The 20,258-nt window shown below is 37.7% G+C and overlaps 1 protein-coding gene across 8 annotated transcripts in view; it reads left to right on the top strand.

The window, feature by feature from the left end:
• auts2a (activator of transcription and developmental regulator AUTS2 a) overlaps positions 1-20,258 on the top strand; it is a 333,955-nt gene that overhangs the window by 73,741 nt on the left and 239,956 nt on the right. The window lies entirely within an intron of this gene.

Raw genomic sequence — 20,258 nt, 5'->3', positions numbered from 1 at the left:
GACTGATTTACAAAAAGTGCCAAAATGGGGAGAGAGAGAGAATAATAGAGATTGTGTCCTCTAAGATTAGATGTGTAAAGACACTGCTGATTAATTCTGTCATTAAGGATGAACGAGAAGAGGACGTGCTCCAGCTTTTTTTGGACTTGTTTTATGGTGCTAATTAAATTAGTCACTCTTGTTATTGTTGCTGTGAGGTGTTGCACTTTTGCTCTTTGTGTTTGTGTACATTTGTGACATCCTCTTGTTTTTGCTAATGAGTATTTATAGCATGTTTACACAGAGGAATTGTTACTACAGAGCAAGCAGTCAGATGGCCACACACTACATTGAACACATGCCCATGTGCACTTAAAGAAACAGTTCACCCAAAAAGTGAAAATTCCGTCATTATTTATTCAACCTAATGTGATTCCAAAACTTCTATGGTTTTCTCTCTTTTTTGTTTTTTTGTTTTTTCGTGGAACTTATATTTTTTTTAGTAAGAATGTCATGCCAGCACAATAATCCACAAGTAATCCACACGACTCCAGTCCATAGATTAACGTCTTGTGAAGTGAAAAATAGTTTTTGTAAAAGAATTCATGACAAATTCAAACTTGGCCTATTGCTTCTGGCTAAAATATAGGTCCTCTATCCATAATATTGCTTTCTTCAGTGAAAAAGTTGTCTCGTCTGAATCAGGAGAGAAATCTGCACAGACCAAGCCCTGCTTATGAGCAAAAACAGTCCACATCAGTTCTAAACAAATATGTCTGTAGATTTTGATGTGAGAAGACAACAGGGGATAAACGTTTTTCAGTGTAGGAAATATTATTATGGATTATTTGGGCCAGAAGTGATGGTTTATTTATAGATTGTTTTTTACAAAAACACAAATGATCATTTCACAAGACATTCATTGATGGACTACATTCATGTGCATTGTTTGTGGACTATTGTGATGTTTTTATGAGCAGTGTGGACTCTCATTCTGACGGCACCCATTCACTGCAAAGGATCCATGGGTGGGTGAGTAATGTAATGCTAAATTTCCTCAAATCTGTTGTAGTTAAGATACAAACTCATCTTCATCTTTTATGACTTAAATGTGAGTATGTTTTCATTTTTTGGGTGAACTTTAAGCATTTATTTTAAGATTTGTAAAGTCTTTGTTGACCCGGGGACTCAAAAGAATGATTAATTCACTCTCATGAATGCACTAAGGAGAGATTGGTCTGATCTCAAGATTTCTGAAGATGATGACCTAAATTTGAGTCTGTTCCTCACATAATGCTACAGTGTGACTTCAGGAGACTCCATATGGGCAACTGTTATTATACCTTTATGGTGCATTTGCATCTTAAAATTATCAGTGATACAGGTTTGGAATCACATGAGGGTAAGTAAATAATCACAGAATTTCTTTTTTAGGGGTGAAGTATTCCTTTAAACACATGCTAAATGGCATGCACACACACTTTTTCCATAGATGGAAGCTGGAGACAGGAAGGGTACAGGTACTATTTGTCCTTGTTAGAGAGAAAGAGAGAGAGAGATTGCACAGCTCTCTCGTTCATCATGTGTATTCTGCCCATGGCTGAATTAAGGGCAGACAAATCCATCTCTCGTTGAGCAGTCTGAGGGAAGTGATGGCTAGGACACTTTAAGCTTTTATCAAACACCAAGGCAATGGCCATAAACTTGAGGTACGCTGGATAGTGGGGAATTAAATTCCCTTTCTTCATTACATCATCCAATTTCACACCTACCTCACTTTTCAAACCATCCTTATGTATATGCATGTGTCAAACGTTGCTTATGTATGTTAATTTTTTACATTTGTATGTTTTTGAAATAAGTCTCTTATGATCACCAACGCGGCATTTCTTTAATCAAAACTACAGTCAAATTAAAAACTATGTGAACTATTTACTCTATTTTATTGTAATTTCTAGTTTAAAATCTGATTTCCCTTAGGGTTTTTATTTTTTCCCTAGGCCAGAGGAGCCCATCTCGCATTTTCTGCCTGTGTGTATGTGATTGTGTGAATGAGAGGATCTGTTCACAGTTGTGTGTGTGTGTTCCTTTACGTGGGTTTGAAGTTCCAGCAGATGGGTCTCAATGTTTCCTGCTGAGTTGACTCAGTTGACAGCTCTGACTCACCTTTATATCGCTGTCACACAAAATATTGTTCACAGTCTTGGCTTCAGAACCCTTGGCTGCCCTCTCCTGAGCCCTGAACAGCTGTCCACTACAGTGCCTGTGTGAAGAGCACTGATTTAGAAAAACGGGGGAATCTGGCAGGCGACCCTAGGGAATGCTCATAGGATCCGGAGGAGCACTCGTATCACATACGGCCAGGAAAACATGATTATCCATCCATTAATTTTCCACACTGCTTGTCCTATGTACTGTAGGGTTGTGAGGATGCTGGAGTCTGTCCCAGTGTCTTGGGGCATAGACAGGGAAATATGCTGGAAAGCATGAAAATATTCATAATATACTGGAGTTAAAGTTGACTTATAGGCTCTATATTGTATTTATAATAGTGTTAAGTTATTTACCTAATTTTATGTAAGTATAGAATATTAAAATTATATAGACAAAATGTGCATAAAAACAGTTCTGATTAAAAAAAAAAAAAATTGTATTCCACAAAGGCACTTTAAACTGATCAAATGTGACAGTAAAGACATTTATACTGTAACAAAAGACTTCAGTTTAAAAAAATGCATTTTAAAAACTTTCTATTCATCAAAGAATCCTGAAAAAAAATCAATATTTCCACAAAAATACATGATATGATATGATGTGTGATGATACAAAACAACATTGATAATGATAAGACATGTTTCTTGAACAGCAAATCAGCATATTAGAATGATTTCTGAAGGATCATGTGACCCTGAAGACTGGAGTAATCATGCTGAAAATTCAGCTTTGGCATCAAAGGAATAAATGACATTTTTGTGTGTTTTATGTGTGTAATTGTAAAAAAAAAACAATTTCATATATATTCATAATTTTAAAAAGCCGTAAATGTGATAGACAGAGACATGTTGAGGTAGGAGTGTAGACACATAGGCTGTCTAGCCACTTTCCTCTGTTTGCACTAAATCCCAGATTCACAAACAGCAGCCGTATATAAACAGAAAGCCAGCAGCAGACTCGACGCCTGACGTATTACCTCCTCCTGATAACACCCTGCAGTCAAGGAAAAGGAAACACTCAGCGGCACTCTCCACATCCACCTCTTAGTCAAGTTCTTATAGGCGTGTATGACAGCGATATATGAACGAGCGTCTCTCATAACCCAGTGGTAATTAGAGGCTGCAAGAATGTGACATGTTTAGAAATATTCATTACGAGAGCTGTCTCTACCGTTGTGACAGCTGTGCACGGTTCATATCAGCGTGTTGCGGTTTTAAAGGGGCGGTCTTTAATTTGAATCTTGATTTTATATTTAAGTTATGTTAGTGCTGGTATTTACTTTCCTGATAAATTCTGGAAATATCAGTTTTAGCATGTTAATGTGAATAACAGACAGAGGACTGGGAAGTGGTTTGCATGAGCACTATAGGGTAGAGCCGGGTGGCACTGTAGGTTACAATGATTTTAATGCACTTTTTATTTGACCATAAAGTATTTGGCAACACTTTCTTAAAGAGTGTGTCAGTGGATTTGTTGTGCCAACCCTTCTGTATTTTAATAGTGTCTCTGATTTAAACTTCAATAGCACTATGAACAGCCTTTAATAGCATTCAGAAGCCTTTGGTGTTAGTTCAGACTGTATGTTTCAGTTAATCAGTCTGAAACGTTGTGATTCAGTGACTCATTAAAAAAAAATGTGATGTGTTCCTTGGCCTTTTCACTGTTTATTTATTTATTTATTTTTTAAAATGCGCTACTGTTTAAAAGTTATGGCAAAAGAAGTTTCAAGGTTGCATGAAATTGATTAAAAGTGACAGTAAGTGAAAGTGACATACAGCCAAGTATGGTGACCTATACCCAGAATTTGTGCTCTGCATTTAACCCATCCAAAGTGCACACACACAGCAGTAAACACACACACCGTGAACACACACCCAGAGCAGTGGGCAGCCATTTATGCTGCGGCGCCCGGGGGGCAGTTGGGAGTTTCGGTGCCTTGCTCAAGGGCACCTCAGTCGTGGTGTTACCGGCCCGAGACTCGAACCCATAACCTTAGGTTTAGGAGTCAAACTCTCTAACCATTAGGCCATGAGTTCCCCAAGACATTTAAGTGTATGTAACAAAATGTTACTTAAATGTAAAGACATATAAGTGTATGTTACAAAAGTCTGTTTGTGTATATATATATATATATATATATATATATATATAATATATATATATATATATATATATATACACACCTTATGTTAATTAGGTGAAAAACTGTTTAATTTTTAATATTACTTTTTATAATTACTTACATTATACATCTACGGTATTCTTGACATATACAATACATATATTGAATATTGACTAAAGCGCAGAAGAAAAATAAAGCCATGTGATCCTCCAATGGAGAACTCATGTGGGTGTCTGAGTTCATGCACTAATCACAGGGCCGTGCTCAGACGAGGTTAGCATGGTTGTCATCTGCCTGGGAGGTTGTGTGTGTGTGTGTGTGTGTGTGTGTGTGTGTGTGTGCGTGTGCAAGACTGTGTTTATGAGTCAGTATTTGTGTGTGAATGTGAAGAGTTGTTTTTGTGTCAAGATGTGTGTGTGTGTGTGTGTGTATGTGACAGCATTGGCATGCTGAGAGGCCCATCTGGCCAGACACAAACACACAATCTCTGGCCTTGCCGCTGGGAGCTGTGTTCGGTTGTTTGTGTGAGAAATGTACACAGTGTGACACTGCCGAAGAGGACACAGGGCTGGTATTGTCCTGATCAGTACGTCCTCTTATTTATACATGGCCCTCAAGGCGTATGTGTGAGTGGTCAGCGGCTTGCTCAGTGTCAGCATCTGCAGGAGCATGGGCCAAGATTAAATTTGGACACTTCTGGATTGAGGAGGTTTATCGGTTATAAATATTTGTTATTGGACATGAAACTATGATGCATTAAATTATATTTGTTTAGTCCACATACAGTTTGTTTGGCCACTTAACACCAATTGCATCAGAGAGAGACAGATTTTCATTATTTCATTTAAATAAAACCAAGTATTTATTATGTTGTGGTTCCTAATAAAGTGGCCAGCCAGCTGGCTGTGACTGATTTTATTTATTCGGCGAAGCCAGTTTTTACTTGGTGGGTGTTAATTTTGGACTGTGTTTATATGCCTGGTTGTTCATGTCAGTTAACAACCCACAAGCATCTCTAAGGCACACATGGAAACTCTCTCTCTTTTTCCTCTTTTACTCATTCTTGTGCTCTCAGGTTTACAAGGTTTGGAGCAGCTTCACTTATGCCTCCATCAAAGAACACACAGACACCCAGGAGCAAACACTTGCAGTGTGACTCACAGACACACACACAGACACACACCTGATAAATGCTAGCTTCAGTCTTGACTCTACTCCAAAACCGAATGAATTAAAGAGGTAGTATTGTAAAGCACTGATTTTCACACTGGGGCCGGGTCTGAAAAAAACCCCACTAGCATTACCATATCTTGTGCACACATCATTGCAGTAAAAACATTAATATTGTGGAGTATTATTACAATTTAAAGTAACTGTTATCTTTTTTTAAATGTATTTTAAAATGTTTATTTCTGTGCTGGCAATGCTGAATTTTTAGCATCCATTACTCCAGTTCTGAGTGTCACCTGGCATCTTAATATTTTATCCTGGGCCCATTTGAATTTAAGCGAGCCCTTTTATGAGTCACTTAAACCCCTGTATTTGTTTTCTTTATTTCTGGCGAAGAAATTTGCCCTAATATTGTCTTTGTGTGACAGTTACTCATACACACAGACAGTAATAATGGTGCTAATGTAATGCTACTTCCTGTCAGCCCCCAGCGCTTCCTTTTCCTCTGAGTCTTAATGCTGTTTGACAAGACTAGGCCATGATGTCCCCCTATCACAGTGCGGTTCTAATTTCTCCCCCTTGCTCATCTCTCTCTCTCTCTCTCTCTCCCCCCCCCCCCCCCCCCCCCCCCCCCCTCTCTCTCTCTCTCCCTGTTTGGAAGGGATGGAATTAGCTCTTTTTCCACTCGCCATGTATTACAACGTCTCGGCTTGACAGGATTGGGTGAAGCGTTAACCTCGCAGACAAGCTTGTTAAGCATTGTTGCGGTGGTGACTGGGCTAAAGACAGGATAATAGACACCCTGGCTGCCGCCCGTCCATCAAGTTGAGGGTGGGCAGTCCATCCGCTGAAATTAAGCAAGAGCAGTTTACCTGTTTGGATTGTAATACCGTGGACAGTTGCTGTCAGTCAAACTGCATGTGTAGCCAGTATTAATTGTACCTCAGTACAGCACTTAAAGAGCAGCATTGCTAAAATTGGATGTCAGTCAAACCAACCAACCCACTTAACTGACATCAAAACTAATCGCCCTTCAGGAAGTTGCACACAGATGCACAAACACTTTCTTCCAAAGAAGAACAATGTAAGATCTTTAATAACCATCTTGCTTAGTTACAGGACACTGAACCATTTTCAGCCAATTTAAATTTGGTTGTAGTTTGGTTTGGTTGTTTGTAGTAGAACACTGAGTTTACTTCCTCCACTTGACTTAATGAGCTACTAAACTGAAACCATCGACAATAATTCTGTGCCAGATCAGAACAAGTATGGAGTCAGAACTGTCTCAACAAAAAAATGTTTTGATTGTATATGTTGTGATCCACAAATACAATGCAATTTTTTAACTACTAGCCACTCGTTGTACAACTTTGTTCAGCTCTAAGACGAAATATATCAAAGATTTGAAATAGGTAACCCTGGGTTGTTGTAAACGGAATCCTAGGTTATCTTGCTTCAAGTTTCACTCTGCTCATAATTTAACCAGGTTTAATGGTTTAGTACTACAATTCAGAACGATACAAAAAGCAGTGCTAATTTTCAAAATTACAAGTATGAAACATTTCTCTAACAGGGTTAAAAGATATGTTCAGAACGATGATAAACTGGGGTTTACACAATGTTAAAAGCCTTATATTCTTTTTTTCTATGTGTTTTTTTATCTGAAAGAGTTCTGTAATGTTCAGATATAGTAATTTACAGGAACCGAGTTAAATACAGTACTCACTGTAAGTTTGTGACCTGCCATTAAATGGTCAGTAGCTCATCTTAGCAGGTCCATGCTGGTCTAGATATTTGATCTGCCATGTATGGCTTGGTAGACAATCTTAGGCCTGGTAGACCATCTTTGACCAGCAACCAAGCATCTACCATGATCCAACAAATAGCTAATTTGAAGTTAAGTTGTAATGGCTTTAGATGTCATTTGTATATGTTGGTTTCTAGAATGTTAAATAAGGTCTATATCCACGTCAAGATCTTTCTACTACTCATTTCTCTCATTCTTCCCATATTTTACAATGGATTTCTAACCAATATTTTCCCCAGCATTCCATTATATATGCATAAGACTTTCTTTTATTGCCTGCATTCTTAGACATTTCAGTGGAGATATGAGTCATTGGAGAAGCTGGTAGCTTGTGGAGCTTGTGTTTGTTTTTCCACTGGTCTGGCCAAGGTTTCCAGAGCAAGGTTCTTGATCAGCTCATAGAGATGGAATTTAGCTCTCCATGGATCAACGGTTGTACATCTGGACTGGAACTGAAGCCTAGTGTTTTAGATGCCAACATCACATTTGTATAGATTCATGTGGCCTTCTTATGGAAACCCTGGCTTGCTCAACACCCTTCTTGAAACCCAGATCAATATGAAACACTGTCTACAGTATCTATAGGAATAGTTCGCCTAAAATGTAAATGATCATAATATAATCAAACCTGACAGTATATTTCATAGCTTTTTAAACTCATTTTGGGAGGTTTTTTGGAAAGCAGTAGACCATGTCACCGTTTCCTTTACTGTTATTATAACCACTGTCAAGAAAATTTAAAATAATTTTAAAGACTGTTCCACCCGTCCTCTTCAGTCACAACTCATTCTCCCTGATAACAAAATTTCCCCTCTCCTCTCCAGAGTATAGTTGCCAGATTAAACTGATTTGACTGCAGTTTATAACCTTGCAATATAACCTTTATATTCCTAGTCAAATTGCATTTGAAGTATAAAATTGACTAGAACAGTAGAAGAATGTGATCACATTTGAGTAATTTGTATAGTAGCTCATAGCTAATTGTTTGTAATACAAATCCTTCCTTTCGTATTAGTAGCTGGTTATTGCTTTATGGCAAACAGGCCATTTATTTGCATTATTGCGTATCCTTTCCTCCAATTTTTCACACTTTGATTGTATAATCTTTAATCCATATGCCTAAACAATATTCCAGGTTAGTTTAGAGAGACTGACTTGTTTGTTTCAAGTCATTTGCTTTAATATGTTGCAACATAGCCTTTCTAGATTCACTCTCTCTAACGCTCACTTGTTGCTAAGATGCATTTGGACGGCGTCAGCTTTGAGATTGATCATGTTGTTGGATGAAACGTGCTGTTGGACAAAAGTCTGACTGCTGAGCGACACAAACATGGATATCATTATTTCTGTCTGGGTGTTAATATTAGACAATAGAAGAAGACACATTGAATCATTTCTCTCTCTCAGTGGCCACCACAGAGTGCTTTTGATAATATTTTCTTCCTGCAGAGGGATTTTATGGAGTACATTATCTCTAGATTTCAGAGTGGAGGAATGTCTCACAATATTTGTAATGCGATTCCCATAATCCTGTGGGTATATTCAGTAAATACTGATCTATTGTGTTATCATAGCCTGGATAAGCAAGCTAGGACTTGACTGTTACATTATATTTTAACCACACTCTTTATAAGGGTTCTTTATTGGCATTGATAGTTACATGAAGAACTTGTGACATCCATGAAACCTTACCATTCTACAAAAGGGTCTTTAAAATTTTTAAATGTTCTTCACACTAAGAAAAAAGTTCTTTTAGGCACTGTTCACTGCACTGCACAGTGACAGTCATATAGATGTTTTTAAGACAAATTGACTATTTTGAGGAGGGATTTGTTTGTTCCAATGAGATTTTATGATGGGCAGGGCAACCAAGCGATTTGTTCAGGCCAAAAAACATTGAGAAAAAAAGGGGAATAGATTGTGGTTTGTTGTTTTGTAGTCTTGTGTCTTCTAAAGAGTTTGGAAATACTCTTGAATTTACTCAAGTATTACTCTTTATTCTCAAAACTAAGGGAGTGCTAGAAATCATAAGAAGTAAGTTGCATCACCCTCGGGTGGATCCTCTAGGCTCTTAGCTGTGAAAGAACCAGAAGGTGTTTGGCACCAGGTGAACCTGTAAAGACACTATTGATCAGGTAACCGTACAGGGGTTCTTTGAGGCAATGAGAAAATGAGAGCAGAGAGAGGACCTGGAGAAGCATGCTGGGCAAAATCCGACTGAAAAAGCAAGAAGGAGGTAGTGGAAAGAGAGACGTGCACTAAGCTTTTGTGCTAAGAACAGATGGGGTGATATTTCATGTCTACTACGCATACCACATAGAGAAACAAATTCCAGCCTGTATTCAATACAGAGCTTCCTGCAGAGAAGCCGTTCAGAGGTTCAGGCCCTTTCTGTGCTCATTTTGAATAGAGATTCTCCTCTAACGAAATTCTGACTTCACGTATGATAAGAGAAACTGGACTATGTCTATGACAAAAAAACTGGTTTCCACTCAGCAGTGAAGAGCAGATTTAGCTGAGTCTATTCTGGATGAATAAGCAAGCAAGCTCATACAATGGCCTACATAAGTGCAGCTGAATTTGGAGGTACTAAAGACACTATGTGTTGGCACTGTGGAGGTGGAAATATAATCTGTGTGTGAAGGTTTCTGGGTGAGAGGCATAGAGTGAATGAATGGTCTGGGTGTGTTCTGATATAACTCAACAAATTGGCCATAAAGTGAATTGAATTTAATAAATAAAATCAAATTATGGCCACATGACCACCACTGAGCCACAGTCATCTCTCTGTCTGACTGTCTGCCTTTTGTTCAGCTGGGACAGGTTATAAATCTGGTCATCGCTTAAAAATGACTGAAGTTCAGCAACAACTACAACAATTAATAAGATTATTATTATTATTAATATTATTTAACAATATGTTAATACATCTCAGTTTGAACTAATCAAGTTCAAGTTACTGTTTGATTGACTTATCGTGGACCAATCAGATTTTAGTAGGAATTTAGGTTTAGAGCAGCGATTTGGCAATCAAAATGATTTTGACATTGTTAGTGATGATGGAGAGCTTCTATTTTCTTATGATTTGTAGATGGGGAGCTAGAGTTTGTGGATGTATTCAGATTTAAAATGGATCAAGCAACACTCAGTGATGAGGAATATTTATTGCTTTATTTTAATTTAAGTTTTATTTGTTTCTTGTCCATTATTACAATCCTGCGCTATATACTAGAACAAATACTGTTATTAACGCTGCTTCTTTTAGGGGCTCAAATGAAGGTAACATAACTGCCAAGTCCAGAAAAACCGGCGTTGGTGAACAGAACAGCTAAATGCTCGTCAGACTGCAGACAGCCTCGAGAGCTCGCACTGACCTGCACGCATCACAACCATCCCCCACATCACTTCAGCGCTTCATTTGCATTCGTGTCAAGTGAGTAAACAGATTGTCAGAAGTGTGACAGACACAGATGTCATAAATGAAGTTAACAGAATCATAAATAACCCTGTGGGAGATGTTTGGTTATGATTTTACTGTTATTTATTAATGCGGAGCACTGAACGTTCTCTCCAGTTCTTATGTGGCTTTCAGCATATCGCATATTTTATTTAAAATCACATGTTTGTATTTGCATTCCCTGTATTCTTTGGTAACACTTTAGTATAGGGACTAATTCTCACTATTAACTAGCTTAATTACATGCCTATTATAAACATATTGCGCTGTTTGTTAGCACTTATAAAGCACATGTTCTGCATGACCATATTCTACATCCCTAATCCTACATAAAACCTAAACTTAAAAACTACCTTACTAACTCTTAATACACATTAGGAGTTTATTTAGGCGAAAGTCGTAGTTAATGGTTTGCTAATTGCAAGAATTGGCCCTTAAAAGAAAGTGTGACTTGTTCTTTTGCGGTTTATGTTCATTTTATAGCATTAACACAGCTAGGCAGGGTAGGTGATTTGGTTCAAAAACATTCAGAAAGACTCTAAACATCCCGATAGCAAAGTTAAGTTGTTTAAATGTATTTATATTTATTTATATAATCTGTGGAAGGTGTAAGATCATAACGTGTTCGTCCAATCATATCACTCGTTCCAAGTGCTACGATAGGCTGTTCTAACTGCCTGTCAATGTATGTATTTGCATACCTCCGAGCACCCTGTTCGCACAGATATGATAAGTCATCAGTGCGTTCCATTACGCAAGTGGTTCCCAACCCTGGTCCTGGAGGCACCCCAACACTGCACATTTTGCATGTCTCCTTGACACACCAATTTCAGGTCTTGGAGTCTCTACTAACAAGCTGATAACCTGAATCAGGTGTGTTTGATTAAGGAGACATGCAAAACGTGCAGTGTTGGGGTGCCTCCAGGACTAGGGTTGGGAACAACTGCATTACGCTATTGCAGACCTAACGAGAATGGAAGGTGTTGTTATTGTAATATTATGTGCTTTGTACTGTAATGCTTTCTCACAGGTGAATGAGACATGAGATAGTCTGACAGTATTACATTAAAACCAACACCATCTCTCATCATGTCGCTGGTTAGCCTCTGGTCTATCTCAGCGTGTCATGTTTTTTGGAGGAGGTGTGGCTTTGGAGAGTGATTTGCAGGGAGGGTGGGATCTTATGCTTTAAAAGCTAGCTTGCTATTGCTAAACACACTGTTGAGCTGTGTATAGGAATGTTTTAATTCCATATATGCAATCCTTAACTACAGATCTTTACACATTACACTATAGAAAGTCATTACGAAGATGCATATACTTGTGCAGAGGTTGAGGAGGCTGTATCGTGTGCCTGTGGGAGAATGTTTGAGGAGAGCATGTGTTAATCTCTCTCTGTACACTTGCTGCCTATAGCCACCCCCAGGCAGTCTGAGAGCCTTTGGCTACTCACAATCGATTCTGATTTATTTCCTTTTATTTTTTATTTTTTCCTGCTGGTCAGTAACTCTCATAAATGTGTTTACGATACTGTCACACTCTTAACTGTTTCTGGGATCTGTATGGATTGTCCTGTTTTACTGCCAAAATTGCTCTTAAATTGAGAATACAAAGACACAGCAGGTGGTATCAAAGAAATGTGCCCATAAACACAATAACAGACACACACAAGCTAAACTGGAGAGCCAGACATAGAGGTGTAAATATCTTTATCATCTCGAGGGCTCTGTTGACAGAAAGGACAGAAACATCTTCAAACAGATGTTTAGTACTTCCACTTTGACCTCCTGCTGAACTGAATTAGAGTCGCAGGTTTATTGAGCTGACAGATGTGTGTGATTAAACAGAACTGTGATGCTTTGGCACCCTCTGGTGTCCTGAATGAAGAATGTCTTCATCAGTGTTATCAGGATTTATCAGGATCTTTCTATCTATTTGTCTGTCTTGTCTGTTGTTTATTCTTTCCTCTTTCCTTTGCTCCTCCTTTCCTTTCAGTTACTTCCTTCATTACTTGCTTCCCTGTTCATTCTCTTTTTTTCTTCCTCTCTCTATTCTTGTTTTCCTTCATTCCACTACCTTTTCTGCCTTCTCGCCCTCTCTTTTTCTCAGTGTTCATTGTTTTTGAAGGCAAGGTGCAGCTGTAGTCTCTCTCTGCAATGACTGCCTTCCTTTAAATAAGTTCTCTCAATTAGTCAGCTGTCAGCTACAGACTGCAATCGCTGCTGGTGTTCACAGAGAACAGCAGCAAACTTACATAGTTAAAAAAAAAGCATTTAAAAATTGGTTTTAGTGAGCTATACAAATTGGTTGGTGTCTGTCATATACACCGATGCTTGGCTGAGTTTGGAAAGCAGTATATATCCCTGTCTTATTCTCCCCGAGAGACAGACTCTTCCCTGCAGCTAAACATTGCATGTGTCAGAAGTGCCTCAAAAAGACAGGCATCCTGACAGCAGGGGGTATAGTGTGTGTGTGTGTGCATGCGGTTTAGTGACTGTGTTTATATTGGAGCGATCGGGCAAGTATCATATAGACACAAGAGCTCTGCAGCACCTTTCTTTCTCCTCATCCCTCAACCTTTTCAGCAACTCTCTCCCCCACACGGCCTGCGGCGTCCCTCCCCACTCCTTCTCCCCTTCCTCCATCTTCCTTTCTCTCTCCCTAATGCATTCACCCTGTCGATGCAGCACATGTAGTTCACGGGTCCGCATCGATCGCTCTGTGATAGAGGCCAGCCCTTCTCAGGCTGTTTTGCAGTGATTGCAATTGCTAAGGTCTCTTGTAATGACATGCACTCTGTCTCGCAGAAGCATGGTGTTTTTAATGCAGCAACCGAAGATTTTACTTCCTGCAAAATGAATTTGTGTTTAAGGAAGAAATATTTGGTGTGAGGTGTTATTTAGCAGTGTTATTGATTGCTTGATTGATTTTTTTAAATTAGTTTTATTGTTAGTGTTGCCTGCTACTGTTGCACACACTAACCCTAAGGCTGTGTGTCCACTAAAGCACTAACACTTTTTTTTTTTTCTTTTTCAGTTTTTTTCAATGGGAGTGCTGCATGTTTAAAAACCTCAGCAGCGGGATGAGGCAGTGAATGTCTATTACTATATATTTAATACATGTCTGCATTAATAATATAATAGAATTCTATATGAATACCCACATTTCTGACACAATACCATGGTGCATATAGTGTTACTACAGTAAATCCATGATAAAAGATGGCGATTTTTAGATTGAAAAGCCTTCTGACTGTATCGCTGTGCACAGTGTTTCTCCTGTTTGTCAGCGCTGTTTCATCTGGCTTTAAACTAATTTAAATTACCGAGTCATTTGTGTTCTTTGCTGAATTCAAGTGCTTCACACTGCATCTCACAGCGCTGTTTAGTAATCGCGTGACTGAGATTTATCAACGAGTTAAAGCATTAGATCTAGTAAGCTCGTGTTGTGCTTACTAGTTTGATTGTTGAGCCAAGTGGATAAACGGTTCAAAAACCTTTTATTTCAAACATTTATCAAACTTTTGTTATCGTTTTATCAAGGAAAATTATATCACGGTATTTATCTTTATCGATTTATCACCCAGCACTAATATATATAAAACAACCCCAATTACAGAATCCTGCATTAGTTTCATGGATGAAGATTAATGTGCAGTGTAAAATTGTAGCTCAACGTTAAAGTCGGACGTCTTCCTGGTGCAGCACTTTCCTGCAGAATCTATAAATATTGTCTTAGGTTTGGCCACTCTGCACAGTAAGTCCCTTTTTCTCCCCTCAGCTAGTTTTGGACAGCAGACGTAGTGCTTTGCGCTCAACCCTGGCAACCAAATCCCATAATATGCGGGCAGGCCAGAATTCTGGCCTGGGCCGGTGCACTGTAAGAGTTGTGTGGTTTTGGACCAAGTTGACTGGAGTTTTCTTCGCCTTTTGGCTCCTTTGACACTCTCAAGGCGGCTGTTATTATTGCTCGTATACTTCTTGGTCTTTGGGCTGCACGTGGTGAATTGGTTACTTTACATGTAATTACCTTGGCCAGTCTGACACTGGGTATGATCCAGGATGGTTGGTCATGGCCGTGCTGCTGGTTTTACCGGTGAATTGTTTAGAATGACAATTCAAAACTGTCTTTCGTAGGGGTGAACGGGTTCTTCTTTTTGCTATTTTCATCTTTTCAGGTTGGTGTGGCCTTTAGTGATATTTACTGTCTTTTAAGAAGTTTAAAGTTTATTGGGACTGCACCTTATCTTTCTCATTCACTATGGGCTTGTGAATAGTTTCAGTTTATTCGATTTGTTGGATCATAGCCCTTTTCATTAAATGTTTAATGCATGTTTTCATTAAACTTGTTCATCTTAAGTTTTATTTCAATGTCATTTGTAGAATAAACCAATAGAATGTTGTTTTATGTGTTTTTCTTTTCTTTTCTTTCTTTAGAAAGTTTTCATATTTTTCTTTCATATTCCCCACCGATATAATAACAGCTTTGGGGCTTTATTTATTCCAAACATAAATACATTACAGTGGCATGTGAAAGTTTGGGAAATTATATTTCTATAAAATAAGAAAAATTTGGACATGATCATCCTGTTCAAAAGTTTTCACCCCCCGGCTCTTAATGCATCGTGTTTCCTTCTGGAGTATCAGTGAATGTTTGAACCTTTTTTAATAGTTGTGTTTGAGTCCCTCAACTGTCCTCAGTGTGAAAAGAAGGATCTCAAAATCATACAGTCACTGCTGGAAAGGGTTCAGATATGCAAACGATGCTGGAAAACTGAAGAATCTGCAGGACCTGGAGGATTTTTCTGAAGAACAGTGCTCAGTTTAACTGTTTAGAACAAATAAGGGACTCTTATGAAAATTTTGAATGGGATTATTTTAATAATTTCAGCTATATTTTTGTCTTGTGGACTAAATGTAAACATCTTCTATGTAAAATATCTTACTCTAGAAAGTAAAAAAAAAAAAAAAAAAAAAACATGCATTTTTTTTGTTAAAAGAACTCACATTTTCACAGATTCTGCAAGGGGGTCCCAAACTTTCGCATGCCACTGTACACATAGTCATGTATTTATATAAATGCAAATATAAATACATAGATTTTTCATATTCTCAGCCTAAATAATAACAACTTTGGGGTTGTATTTATTTAGAATATGTGTTAAGTTATTTTTCATGTTTAAAAATGGAGGTCAAATTAAAGACACATTATTTTTTTTTTCAAATTAATTCTAGTTTAATTGGATTATATAAAGTTAAATTAATAGAATGTGGAATAATGTGGAATATGATTGTCGGTGACGTTATTATGCTGCTCTTTTTTGCAGCATTATTTTTGTCAATATTTGCCTGTGCTTGTCATCATATCCCAGTTTTGTGACACATACACATGATGATAGCATAAAACCTTTTGATCAGTAATAAAGGGTCACAGTTATATATAAATGCATAAACCAATATGCTCTATATATTTAAATTATATGTAAATTTAGCAAAAATATATATATTTTTTGTGTTTGTGCCCCATAGGAACTGAACTGGAATTAGTGTGTATGCTTTTGGAGACCTGTGGCAAACATGCAACATCTCAATTACCTCTTCTGGTTCAGGTCCTCACCACTTTACGCTCTGCTCCATTGTTCTTCTCGTCATCTGCCAGCAATTACACTCGTTTATCTCCTTTTCCTCTCTTTCATCTGATCCCAGCTGGGCTGTAGCAGAGGGCGGGAGGTGTGCGTGCGAAGCCCAGGCCGTGGAGCCCCGTTTCGTGTTAGGACAAATGAAGAGCGCAATCGCAGAGGGGGTTTGGCAGTGGCCCCTATGTCTGAAAGTCATTGGATGGTGGAATTGTTCCCTCATCTCTGTCTCTCTAGGGCGGTCTTTTCTCCATCCAAGTCTCCCGCTGCCTGGAGAGCAGAAATGAGCTCCACACGCAGACCTGTCACTGTTCATAAAGCACACAGTACATTAAACCCGTTGTGCGTCCCTAACGTTTGGTAACGGCCGACAAACGTTTGCCTAACCTCTCTAAGAGCTGTGCTTAACATGTCCCTACAGATGCTTGGGCGAGGTCTCCCAAATCTGTGAACGCTTTTTATTCTGTCATATAGTCCTTAGTTGGAGTAGATGCTATATTTAGTTTGACAAGAACAAGTGTGTGGGGAATGAAAGTATAGCCCATTTATTTTGTCATATTGTTACCTAAGTCAATCGTAGTCCATTTTTAGTGGACAAAAACTCCTGAAAGTTGATTTGTACTTCAGCATCTTATAGTTTTGTTTTCATGGTATCTTCTCTAAGGTATATTGTCTGTTCTTCTCCTTTTGTCACTTTATCTTTCTTTTTTTTTTTCGTCTCAGTCTGTCGTCTTGTTCTTTAAAAGGCTTTCTTAGCCTTACTGCAAATTAAATGTAATAGACCTGCATCTCAGCGACAGTGTAAACACACTCTCCCGCTGGTAAGCCTTAATATCTTGTCATTCTTAAAATAATAGCTGATGCAGTACATCTGAAAGGTTATTTAGTTTTATGATGTTTAACCTTGGATTAAAGCTGATGTTTCTGACTACTTTTTAAGTGTGAGTGGACCTTTACCTGTAATCTTTGACTAGAACAAGAGTTGTACCAAAAGCTTATGTTCTACAAGGGAACGGTGCATTACAGTGCCTTGCCAAAGAGGAACAAACTCACTTTCACAGACTTTCACCTTAACTGTTCTTTCCTGGTGGAATGACCATCTTCAAGAAATGGCTAAAAACACATCTCTTCCATCTACACTTGACCCTGTTTGATCTACTTGTTTTCTTTTTATTTATTATTAAAAAAACTTGACCCTCTAGCAATAGCGCTCTCTATTCTAACTTCTTTTTTTTCCTTTTTATGTATTATAAAAAACACGACCCTCTAAAACGAACCCTATCTCTTCTATTTCTATTCTATCTACTTGTTTTCTTTTAATTACTTTTAGAACTTTATGTTTATAGTTACCGTTCTCGCTATCGTTATCTTTATAGTAATAGTCATTAATGCTACAACTCTCTACTCTATTTCTGCTCTGTTTACTTTTCTTTTTATTTATATATAAAAAAATGACCCTCTAAAACTAGCATTCTCCAATCTTTTTGTATTCTATTTATCTATTTTTTTAATTATTATTATTTAAACCTTTTTGTTTTGGTGCAAACCAAACCTTTTTTTTTAATCTATTCCATAATGATTTTTTTTTTAAATAATCAACACAAGACATGATACAGTTCACTAATTTTAGCCCAGATCTTTATTCTTCAACAGTTTTGTGGAAATCACAGACAAATGCCTGAAATCTGAGGCAAATAGAGAGATATTTGGCATGCTAAATATCTGGACCTTTTGGCAACTCACAGTCCTGCAGTGTGAGATGTGTTTTGAGATGATTGGTTTACGTGCCACATATTGTACATATTTACAAGCAAATTGTATGTTGGTTGTGCTTGATATTACATTTCAGCATGTAATATTTCCCCACAACAGACATGAATGGAAAAATGGCACTAAATGCAACTTTGTTTTCTCTTTGTCTTCTTTCTTCCTCTCATTTGGATTATGTAAGTGCCGTTTCATTTGAAACACTGCTTTCCTCTATAAAAGCTTAAAAGATTGAATGACACACTTAAAGTATTTGTCAAAGTTTAGTGGAGGTCCGTCTCTGTCTCTCTCTGTGGTTCTCTCTCAGTGTCTGGCATCTGGTTAAGTGGATGATTTGAGAGATTTAGAAGGGCTGTAGGGATGTAGCTCAGGAGTTCTAGGAGAGCTGCGGTGGGATGGGTTGACGTTCTGTTAGCATGCCCAGGGCAGGGCCTCGGGGGTCAGGCAGACTGTTTCTCACGCACCCAGAGCTGTTGAGTCCTGAGCTCCCAGTCGAGGATGTGGCTTCCTGCTGCTCCACCGAGCCTGGGGCGCTTACCCTCAAGCACAAATGATACTTTGTGCTGTATGTGTGTATTGCTGTGCAGAGGTGAATGTGTCTGTGTGTTTTTGCAGGAGTGTGTAAATGTTTTGCTTTCCTCTGCATGAAGCTTCTTAAAAAGAGAACTGGGGTCACTGTTTGTGTTTGTACACTAGGGACAGTTTCTCATTATTATGTTATCATCCGTATTTAACAAAAAATGCTCACCAAGGCTGCATTAATATGAATAAAAATACTGTTAAAAAAAAAAGAAATCGTTCTTAATATGATAATTTGCTGCTCAAGAAACATTTCTTATTATTATCAATGTTAAAAACAGTTGTGCTGCTTATTTTTGTGGAAACCATGATACATTTTTACGATTCTTAGATGAATAGAAAGAACAGGGTTTATCTGAAATACAGATCTTTTGTAGCATTATAGAAGTCGAGCAAAAGTAGAGGCCTCAAGGCCACCATTTTGAGATCACTTAACTAGTCAAGAACTGCTGCTAGTTAATGTAAACTTGTGAATTGGGTATATATATATATATATATATATATATATATATATATATATATATATATATATATATATATATATATATATATATATATATTAATACAGAGCTACAGACTGCGAGTTTGCTGAGGTCGCCACTGGCATCTATATAAATTTACATGTTATGACTTAAAAATTTGCCTTTTTTCCATATTGTTTTACGATCACATATTTTGTTATATTGACATAATAAACCAAGACAATGCGAATCAAAGTTTGAGTAGAAAAAAGTATTTCAAACAGTCCTCATCTCTGCCGAGTGCCATCGCTGACGGCACACCTGCTTAAAGCAGCTCCAGTTGTGCAGTGAGAGAGATCGAAAATGACAGATGTGCGAAGTACATGTGCAGAAAAGCAGTGTCTATTTCATGCACAACTTGAACAAACTACAACAGGTAAAGCTGTCAGCTGTGTGTGGACATTAACATTCTCATTTATAATTGATATGGCTTTTTGTTATCAAGATCTTTAATCTCAATGCTGTGTTCTGTTAATGCGTGACAAAACAATTGCCGTACAATAATCGCAATAAGATTTGTGCTTTTGTACTTTTCAATAAATAAAATAGGCTATCAGCTTTAAAATTCTGCCAAATTCATAACGAAATTCAAATAATAAATACGTTTTGGCACTCCTTAATGTAGCACGATTGATATTGCTTTAGCATTTAAACAGCACATGAACTTATCATATATTTCTCTTTGCTAGCATACTATAACATAAATGAACATCAAACAAGATAGCCTACAGTACAACTTACTGAAATGTCTCATTTAATCGCTCATTCAGTGTTTAAACTGCGGGAAACATAAAGCTTGTAAACAATGCCATGTAACAATCATTTATTTCATAATAACCATTCTGCATCCAAATTATCAGTCAGCTATATAAAAAAAATAACTATAAAGAGGAGCTTTTTGCTAAATGTATGTGCTATATTGCATATGCATATTTTTACTTAACCTGTTATCTACATGATAAGAGAATGCAAGGAGCTGCTAAAGATAAAATTCAACACCTCTTATA

Source organism: Cyprinus carpio, chromosome B10 (assembly GCF_018340385.1).
Source record: "Cyprinus carpio isolate SPL01 chromosome B10, ASM1834038v1, whole genome shotgun sequence".
Lineage (NCBI taxonomy): Eukaryota > Metazoa > Chordata > Actinopteri > Cypriniformes > Cyprinidae > Cyprinus > Cyprinus carpio.
The sequence above is the reverse complement of the archived record's forward strand: the minus strand, read 5'-3'. Positions and strand labels throughout refer to the sequence as shown.